The following is an 11157-nucleotide window of genomic DNA, read 5'->3' as shown; positions in this document are numbered from 1 at the left end:
AGTGGAAATCAACCTCTAGCAGAAGAAATAGTCTATTATTTGACACTTGCATAACTCTGTTCCTTTCACTTCTCTAAACCCTATAATTCTTATTGGTGAAGTGTTGTTAATGTGCTCCTTCTGTTTACTGGATTTCTGCAGGTCATGAGTAATCAAATAAGTCTACAGTTGCTTTAGCCATACAGATCCTCCATGCGCTCATACCTTCCAATCAGACCTCTTTCCTCCTTAATCTTTTAGTTCATTTACTATCCCTTTGCACATTTTCCTTTTTTGTCAATCATGGGGCTTGAACTCTGGGTTGGGGCACTGTACCTGAGCTCTACAGCTCAAGGCTAGCCCTCTACCATTTGAGCCACAGCACCACTTCCAGTTTTCTGGAGGTTAATTGGAGATAAGAATCTCATGGACTTTTATACTCAGGTTGGCTTTGAACCATGATCCTCAGATCTCAGCTTTCTGAGTAGCTAGGATTACAGGCGTGAGCCACTGGCACCAGGCTGCCTAAATGTTTTTTTTTAATCATATACCAGCTGCTTTAATGTTTTATCATTATTTGATGGCCAGCAATCAGAATACACACATCTTATTTCAGGAGTCCCACTCTGTAAGGGCACAGTTCTTCATTTCTTGTTTCTTTTTGCTAATGACATTTGGTTTGTTTAATAGAAAAAGCAAGAATAGGGGCCAGGAGTTTGGCCTAGTGGTAGAGTGCTTGCCTAGCATGCATGAAGACCTGGGTTCGATTCCTCATTACCAAATACATACAAAAGCCAGAAGGGGTGCTGTGGCTCAAGTTGTAGAGCACTAGCTTTGAGGAAAGCCCAAGGACAGTGCTCAGTCCCTAAATTCAGTCCCCAGGACTGGCAAAAAAAAGTCAAGAATATAGGAAATTAATTTTTTACACAAATAACTCCTAAATGTTCTTAGAAACTTTTCTTGTACCATGTCTAAGTTTAGAAACCGCTTCACAGTGATTATTAAGCTAATGACTCCTGTGTACAACTGGGAAGAATGTGTGAATGGCCCTGGAGTCTTTGTCACCGTCTTATCTCTTTACTTCCTGATAGAACCTCTGTCCATGCAAAGCTAAGAGAGTCTGTGTTGTGTCCTATTTATTGTAGAGTAAACTTAAAGTTGTTTAATGAGATGAACCCAAACACAGTATTTGACAAATCCTTGCTCAGGCCTTTTCCACTTGACCTTCCAGTGTCAAGGTGTCAACAGATCCAAAGTAGTTCAGTTGTTTTTTTTTTTTAAGTAATCCATAACACAGCAGCCTTTCTCAGACATTTTTAGAATTGGGGTGGTTCTCATTGTTATGATTTCCAAAATATTAGATGACAGGCTGAATCAAAGGTTTCTGTTATCTCCTTTCCTCCTTCCTTACTTTAGAAGTAATACCTTAGTAGACTTGTCTTAGTGGACTGCTTGCTGCTTTTGGACCTGTCGCAAGCCAGAGTACCTTGGCAAACATATGTGGATGCCAGGCACGGTGGTTTACGCCTGTCATTTCAGCTACTCCAGAGGCTGAGATCTGAGGATCGCAGTTCAAAGCCAGCCTGGGCACAAAAGTCCATGAGACACATCTCTAATTAACCACCAGAAAACTGGAAGTGGGGCTGTGGCTCAAAGGGGTAAGGTGGTAGACTTGAGATGAAGATCTCAGGGACAGCACCCAGACCCAGAATTCAAGCCCCATGATTGACCAAAAAAAAAGTGCGGCAAAGTTCACTGTCTCAGCATGCTCATCTCACAGCAGCCACCAGCCACCAAGCCAGGAGAGGAAGGAATCCAGGCCTCCAACCGCAACCAGACCTCCAGGAGACACTTACTCAAGCACGTCTAGTTGTATCTGGACTTGAATTCAGATTGGAAATCCACTACATTTTGAAGGGATGACTTTTTTTTTCTTTTCTTTTCTTTTTGCCATTCTGGGGGCTTGAACTCAAGGCCTACTGTCCTTGAGCTTTCTCAAGACTAGCGCTCTCCATCAGAGTCATCGCACCCTTCCGGCTGTGTATATGTTTCTGAGAAATAGAACTCAGGTCTTCACTCTACCACTGTGCCACACTCCCAGTCCCAAAAGAGATGAATTTTTTTTAATGAATAAAAATTCTATGAATCTTTTGCTTTGAAGAACTTTGCTTTGAAGACCTTGAAATATGTTGTTTCACTGCCTTCTGGCCTCCATAGTTCCTGATAAAAAGTCGGCTGTAAACTTCATTGAAGATCCCTTATATGTGATGATACTTTTTCTTACTGCCTTTAGAATGTATTCTTTGTTTTTGCCTTTAAACTGTTTGAAAAATATATCTAGACATGGCCTTTTATATTTTTAATTGGAGTTTATTGAGCTTTTTGAAGGTATAAGTAACAGTTTCTCTTATTGTAGCAAATTGCCACTGACATAGTGGCTTAAAATAGTTCTGGAAGTCAGAATTCTTTTTTTTTTTTTTCTTTTCTTGTCAGTCTGGGCTTGAGCTCTGGGCCTGAGCACTGTCTTTGGGCTTTTTCTCAAGGCTGGTGCTCTACCACTTGAGCCACAGCACCGCTTCCAGCATTTTTCTGTGTATGTGGTATTGAGGAATCAAACCTGGGTCTTCGTGCACGCTCGGCAAGCCAAACTCCCAGCCCTGGAGGTTCGAATTCTAAACTATGTTCCCCGGGTTAGAATCAAGTCTTTGGCAGGGCTGCCTGCTTTCTACAGGCACTTGAGGAAGTCATTCCTCTGCCCATCCTGTTCCAAGAGATCGACTGCAGCTCTTAGCTTGCGGCCTTCTCTTACATGACAAGTCTCTCAAGGGTTTCCCAACTCTTTCCACACTGTGTCCCTCTGACCTTCCTTCCCCCATCTCATGAAGACCCTGGGGAACACACAGATGAACCAGGACAACTGCCTCATTGCAAGTGGCTTACTTAGTGATGGCTGTAGCATAGTGGCAGGTTTTGGTAATTATTATATGGGAGTATTATAGGGGACATTGGTCTGCTGAGTGCAGTACAGAATAGTGTTTTCCATCAAATTAAATTATTTCTTTAACTATTTTCACATCTTTTAAAAATACTTTTCTTTTAGAACCCCATTATGCAAATACCCGTGCTTTAACAATGTTCAGCATGTTCTGAAGCTATTTGTTCTTCCTCATTCTTTACTCTTTTTGCTCTTTAGATTTCCTGATTCTTTCCTCTATCTGCTAAAACTCTAATGCACATAGGATACTTCTCAATTCAGTTACTATACGTTTCAGCTCAAAAATTCTATTTGGTGCATCTAATACTTTTGTGTCCATTTCTAGATACCCTTTATTTTTCATTGGAGAGAAACAATGAGCAAACAAATACTTCCACAGCCTTATAATTTCTTTGAAGGTGTATATGGACTGAAGATTATAGAATACTGGAAGGAGAATGATGGAGTAGCCATTACTGTTCAAGATGCATCATACCCAGAAATTGAAATATGGAATTAAAATGCCTTTATACAGCCTCTTAAAGAGAAGAAAATAAGGCTCAATTGAGGAAAAAAAGGAATGTATACTAGAGAAGTAGTTAGGACCTTCTCTGAGAGTTATAATTCAAGCTGAGACCCAAAATGAAGGCATTTGCCACTAGTGGTACTCTGGAGCTTGGAGTTTATGCTCCACTTGAGAAACAACTAAGAAAACCTATTGAGGGTGGCAAGAGGAATGGACAAACAAATAGACAGAGAACGGATGGATGGATGCAGTCCTGCTATTCAATGTAGATGTGTGGAAATGGAAGTGGATCACCTGAGGGGATGGTGGGGATGACAAAGAGGAAGCATTGTAGTCCTAATCTTATCAATGACGTTGTAGCTGTTCTGAGCAGCATATAGTTGGATGTTTGAATTTCCATGGGAAATTTTATTATCCCCAAGTGTGGATAATGAGATCTATTCTCCATCTTCCCCGGATTCTTATAAAAATATATTGGGAAAAAATGCACTCACAAAATAGAAAGCGAAGGGGCCAGGAATGTGGCCTAGTGGAATAGTGCTTGTCTAGGATGCACGAAGACCAGGGTTCCATTTCTTGGTACCACATACACAGAAAAAGCTGGAAGTGGTGCTATGGCTCAAGGGGTAGAGCGCTAGCTCTGACCAAAAGAAGCTCAAGGACAGTGACCAGACCTGGAGTTCAAGGCCCAGGACTGGCAAAAAAACAAGCAAACAAACAAACAAACAAAAACAAGAAAGCCAAATACAACTGTGATGGTGGATCATAGTATTTGTTTTCTGAGACCAAAATATGTGTATATTGGTTAAGATGGTAAAATTACCATTTTATTTGATCACAACTAGAGGAATAACCATTTTTTCCTTTGAAGAGGACCTTGAAATGATAGTGTTGACCAAATGGCAGTATATAATATGAATTGATTTGTTTGTTATTACTTAATAGAATCTCTACAGTCCAATCATTATCCCATCTCAAACATGACAAAACATGATGTTCAGAAGGCTAAGTAGGTTGCTCAGAATTAATGTTGACAGGTGATAAAGCCATAATGAAACCCAATTATCTAATCCCAGTTACTTACTCCAGGACTTACAATTTTTTTTTCCAGAGCTGAGGACTGAACTCAGGGCCTTGCACTTGGCAGGCAAGGGCTCTTCTGCTGAGCTAAATCCCCAACCCCTACATTTTTTTATTTGCCAGTCCTGGGCTTGGGCTCAGGGCCTAGCACTGTCCTTGGACTTTCTCAAGGCTAGAGCTCTACCACTTGAGCCTCAGCACCACTTCCAGCTTTTTTCAATGTGTATGGTACCAAGGAATCGAACTCGGGTCTTTGTGCACGCTAGGCAAGCACTCTACCACTAGGCCAAACTCCTGGCCCCCTACATTTTTTTTTATCTGTATAGAACCAGCAAGTAAGCTGGCTCACACCTGTAATCCTAACTACTCAGGTTGAGGTCTGAGGATCGTCATTGGAAGCCATTCCTGACAGGAACGTCCTCAAGAGACTCTTACCTCCAATTAACCACTAGAAAAACCAGAAGTGGTGCTATGGCTCAAAGTGGTAGAGCTTTCAATGAAAAAGCTCAAGGACAGTGCCCAGGCCCTGAGTTCAAGGAAGGGGGGGAAGGAAGAGGAAGAGAAAGTAAATACTTTAGGCTTTTATTTTTTTAGCTATTTCTCATTGATTCAGATCTGCCATGGTAACACAAAAGCATGTGTTTCAAGTAAAACTATGTTCCAAATAAAACTTTATTTGGCCAGTGTGCTGTATTTTGTTGTTGGCCAGATTGATTGGCTGAGCGATATTTCGTGGCGGTACTAAGGCTTGAACCCAGGGCTTCGACTCTCATGTGATGGTGAAGGCTGGTGCTGAACCACGAGAGCTACAATTCTACTTCCAAGCAAGGGAAGGGGTGACACTGTCCAAAAAGAAATGTACTCTTTGCCTGACTAATGTCACTGTAGCCCCTCTGTACATCATCTTTATAACAGCAATAAAAAAATATTTACCATTGCCCAGGAATATGCTTGCCTAGCATGCATAGAGACCTGGGTTCAATTCCTTAGTACCACATACACAGAAAAAGCCGCAAGTAATACAATAGCTCAAGTGGTAGAGCTCTAGCCTTGAGAAAGCCCAAGCACAGTGACCAGGCCCTGAGTTCGAGCCCCAGGACTAACAAAAGAAAATTACTAAAGCAATTCTATTTCCATGATGTATTAACTGAGATAATAGTCTTATGGATTTTTCTTCCTGGGCTGGCTTTCAACTGTGATCCTCCTGAGGAAGCAGGGTGACCGATGTGAGCCATCAGCTCTCAGCCTATGGGCTGAATTTATACTAAGGAATAGCTTCACACGTTCTTCAGAAAATCAAGGAAACCCAAGATACACAAATCCTCTTGAAGATCAATCCTCCATGAAGATCATTTCAGATGTTACTGTATTTGCGTCAGTTCTAGAAATTACAATTGATATGTCATAGCCTTGCATGCAATCTGTGGTTCATCCAGAATGGAAAGAGACCCGTTAAAAATTTTTTTTAATAATCTAGTAATATCACCCTCCCAACAGTCCAAACTTGTCTTTCTCAAGGCCGTTGACTGTAACTGCTGATTAAGAAACAGAAGAGAATAAATTATTTTTTCTCTGGTTTTCTTTTTATCTGTTCTCTGAGTTCTATCTGGCCTGGGGTAGCATAGAGGTGAAAGAAACCAAGATGGAGAGGTCACAGCTTTGAGAGGCTGTGAGGTAAAACCGAGCCTGATGGTCTCTCAGTACTCACCCTGAATATTCCAGACGGGACTCAGGCATCTTTGTTTTCTATTGGTACCCAACACACTACCACAAACTTAGTAGTTCTGATGACCATTATTTCTCAAAACTCTTTTCTGTGAGTCAGAAAAGGAAGCAAACTGCCATCAGAAAGAATGACATCACCCCATGTATAAGGAACTGGAAAGAATCATATTCAATGAAGTAAGTCAGAACCAAAGAAATATAGACTTCATGGTTTTCTTCATTTGTAATAATTAATATATGTCTAGGATTTTCCTAGCAGAGGATCACAGTAGCTTAATAACTATGTACATATGGTCATATAAGATGATGCTAAGCAAAATGAACTCTAGGGTATGGAAACAAGAGGTTTTTCTTTGTGGTTGTTGTTTTTAATGTACTCTGTGAAGTTATTCTTTTTTCATTCATTTTTTTCTCCTATGGTTTAGCCCCTGTTGTCCCTGGTTTTGGTACCTGGTATGCTGTATATATGTTTGTTTGAATTAGAGAATGGGAACAATAACATGGTGAGACTGGGGGCGGGAGCATGGCCTAGTGGTAGAGTGCTTGCCTAGCATGCACAAAGACCAGGGTTCCATTCCTCAGTACCACATATACTGAAAAGGCTGGAAGTGGTGCTGTGGCTCAGTGGTAGAGTGCTAGCCTTGAGAAAACCCAAGGACAGCACCCAGTCCTTGAGTTCAAGCCCCAAGACTGACAAAAAAAAAATGGTGAGACAAAGGACAAAGTGTGAACAAATGCAGCAGCGATATTCACAAGACACTATGTTTACAACTTGGGGTGGTGGGGGGGCTAGAAAGGGAGGAAAAGTGGGAGAAAATGTGGGAGGGGGTAATAACATTTGACAAGAAATGTACTCATTAACTTATGTGTTCACTGTAACCCCTCTGTACATCGCCATGACAATAAAATTAAAAAAAAAAAAAAAGAAATGGAAGCATAGCATGGCTCAGCTGATTCCTCAAGTAGTGTGGCTTCTCATCAAGAGACTGATGATGACCATATGGTCAAGTATATGCAAGTTGTTGACCGTTCTTTGGGATATTGGATCGGAGGTACCATTTCTCTCACAGGTAGCCATTGTGTTCAAGCCAAAACAATGACATGTTGAATCCTAAGTATGATCTGACTCTTAACTGGACCCTGATCTTTATTTTGAAGGCTAATGTGATTAGTTAAATTCAACAAATAGAATTAATTTCTGTCTTTTAAAGTCATGTCATCTGCTAGTGGGGCGCTAATGGTCTGTAAACCTAACTTCACAGGAGGTTGACCAAACATCTCCACTTCTGTTGTTTGTTTGTTTGCTAGTTAATAGGAGATAAGAGTCTCACAGAGTTTCCTGCCCTGACTGGCCTTTACCTGTGATTCTCGGCTCCTACACAATGAGGACCACAGGCGTGGACTTGCGCACTGGTTTGTTAGGTGTGGTTTTGAAGGTAGCCATTCTACTGGGTGGTAGTAACTGATTGTCTGGACATACATCTCCCTAAGGACCATTTCTATACTTTTCTCTCCCATACAGAAAAAAAAAGCCATGTTGTTAGGAGGATTTTGGAGCTGTGAAGATTTAACATCGTCTAATATTTTTATCTAAAATATCGTACCATAAATTGCTTTAATATTGTCAGACCAATAGCTTTTCCCTCAACTCCACAATAAGCAGGGTTAGCATCAGGCGAGTAGCCATGGAAGGACCAAGAGGCAAAGGCACCAAGGGTATTGCAGGGGAAGAAAGGACAGATTACATCCAAAAAGCTAAGGGGCAAATATGCCATAACTTTGGGGCACAAACACAAGTCCAAGTGACAGGATTTATGGAATGATGCCTCTAGGCTCATAGCCTTTGGCAATGGCTCTCAGGGCCAATGGAGAAAAATCCTTTATGTATGGAGAAAATCCAACCACATAATCCTATTACATATCCTTTCATACTTGGCATCTTCTCCGTGCAGAGGGGATGAAGGCTATCAGGCATTATCACCCCCCCTCCACTCCCCACCCCGTCCATCTCCTCATTGCAAAGGGAAAAAACAAAACCAAAAAGGTGATTGCCACAACTTTAATGAATCCAAGAGAGGATTCATTCTTCTTCACTGGTAGAGTTCAGGCAGTTGTCCTTGAGTGGTGTTTGCTCCCCAAGGAGTCTCAGAACCACTGCTGAGAGAGATGACATGGCTTCTCCCCAAAGGTCAGCCCACAGGCTTTATAAACGGCTGTCCTCGAAAAGTAAACTGTGGAGATGTGGAAGAGAATTTTTGACACGTACATCAAGGGATAAGCATGCACTAGGCAGCTCCTGGAACAGCAGGGCCACTTCGTTATGTACTGTCTTTCAACTGTGCTCAGTTTGAACAAGGCTCAGTTGTTTGGCTGTTGTGGAGATCAACACGGCCTGTATCAAAACCAGAGATCCAAGAGTCTTTGTGAGTGCCGGAGGTACGTAGTTTATTTGGAAATGACTGATGTGTTTGCCCAGGCTAGCTTTGAACCATGATTCTCAGAATTTAGTCTTTTGAGTGGCTAGGAGTACAGGCGTGAGCCACTGCCACCCAGCCCGACTTGCTCTTAGAAAAGCTTCTGAATGGTGTTATTAATCTGTATAAGTATGTATGGGTATGGGTACGCACACACGTGTGTGTCATGGTGTGGGTGTGCATGTTTGTGTTTTAAGTTTGTGTTTTAGATAGATAACATGAAAATTAAATGTTAAACATTTAATCATTGCTTTATATTATAGCCATTAAATAGAGTATCGGTGCTTCTTCATCTACACAAAGGGTTTTTCACAGGTCCACCAATTATCTTGATTTATCTCATGTTCATTTTGTTTCCATTATGGGAAAAAAAAACCCTCTAAAGGTGAATTCACGAAATATGTCATAGGTGTTAGCAATTACTACCTAATTTGTGTCCTAATTCACTACTTAGTCTGGACTTGCACTCAGTGTCTGGGCACTGTCCCTGAGCTTTTTAACCCTGGGCTAGTGCTCTACCACTTTGAATCACAGTGCCACTTCAGGTTTTCTGGTGGGTAACTAGAAATAAAAGTCTCATGGACTTTCCTTCCCAGACTGTCTTCTCACCTCGATCTTTAGATCTCAGCCTCCTGAGTAGCTAGGATTACAGGAGTAAGACACTGGTGCCCAGTTTGGAAGATTCTTCTATTTAAAAATTGTGTGTGTGGGGCCGGGAGTTTGGCCTAGTGGTTAAAGTGCTTGCCTAGCATGCACTAAGACCTGGGTTCGATTCCTTGGTACCACATACATAGACAAAAACCAGAAATGGTGCTGAGGCTCAAGTGGTAGAGTGCTAGCCTTGAGAAAGTCCAAGGACAGTGCTCAGGCCCTGAGCTCAAGCCCAGGACTGGCAAAAAAAAAAAATTGTGTGTGTGCGTGTGTATGTGTGTGTGTGTAAATATGTAAAAAGAAATGGATCTCACTCCTTACTTTCTCAGCATCCACAGGCCAGACCAAGAAAAACATTCTTCTGATTCTACTAAGCACACACAAACACACACATAAACACACATAACCTACACACAAAGATGATAGATAAGATAGACAGAATGCCCTATGTGTTTCTTACAACTGACACTCAAGCCAATGAAATATGGCTTGAAATATGACATGATTCAAGTCATATTTTAAAATATATATAGGCCAGGAGTTTGGCCTAGTGATAGAGTGCTTGCCTAACATGCATGAAGAACTGGGTTTAATTCCTCCATACCATATACACAGAAAAAGCCAGAATTGGTGCTGTGGCTCAAGTGGTAGAGGTCTAGCCTTGAGAAAGCCCAAGGACAGTGCTCAGGCTCTGAACTCAGTCTCCAGGACTGGCAAAAAAGAGGATATATATACACACACACATATATACACATACACATATACATATATACATACATATGTATATATATCTGGTTTCAGAATATGTATTTTTATATATTTAATATATATGCTTCAGAATATGTCCATTGTGGGGCTTGAACTCAGTCACGGCCTAGGCGCTGTCCCTGAGCTCTTTTGCTCAGTGCTAGTACTCTACCACTTCGAGCCACAGCTCCACTTCTGGTTTTCTGATGGTTCATTGGAAATAGGAGTCCCACAGGGACTTTTCTGCCCTGGCTGGCTTCAAACCATGATCCTTAGATCTCAGCCTTCTGAGTAGCTGGCATTGCAAATTTAGTACCATAAAAATTTAATTATATGCAGATGGAATTCCATTATATCCATGAGGGGAATCATAGGGCCAGGAGCACAGCCTAGTGGTAGAGTGTTCACCTAGCATGCACGAAGCCCTGGGTTCGATTCCTCGGTACCACATACTCAGAAAAAGCCAGAAGTGACTCTGTGGCTCAAATAGCAGAGCACTAGCCTTGAGCAAAAAATGTTGAAGGACAGTGCCCAGGGCCTGAGTTCAAGCCCCAGGACTGCCAAAAGAAAAAAAAAAAAAAGAAAAGAAATGAGAGGAATTGTAATCTACTTTTTTAACATTGTGAGTGAAGAGAAAATATGTGCCACTGGTTTTTAATAAACTTAAATCCATCCTCCCAGTTCATACAAAAAACTAAAACAATCGTCTGTACATATTACATCAAACACACATACAGAGTTTCTAAGCCCAGGTAGAATGCTGCTCTCCCATGAAGCCTGGCTAAGGCACCTGGCCTATACATTCAGGGATAGCTCTCATAACGATTTGGCCCTTTGAGAGCGGCAGTACATGGAAAATCTTGTGCATGGATTTTTTTAACTCTATAGATGTCTGTCAGTTTCTCAAAGCTGGGTTTCTACAAGCCAGGTCATGTGTCTCCCGGGGTCACCTTCTTCTGGATGGCCTTATCTAACAAGTATTCTAGGGGTCATTACTGTTC

The sequence above is a fragment of the Megascapheus bottae genome, chromosome 6 (assembly GCF_031878675.1).
Source record: "Megascapheus bottae isolate mThoBot1 chromosome 6, mThoBot2.hap1, whole genome shotgun sequence".
NCBI classification, from domain to species: Eukaryota; Metazoa; Chordata; class Mammalia; order Rodentia; family Geomyidae; genus Megascapheus; species Megascapheus bottae.
This window is presented reverse-complemented; position numbering follows the sequence as displayed.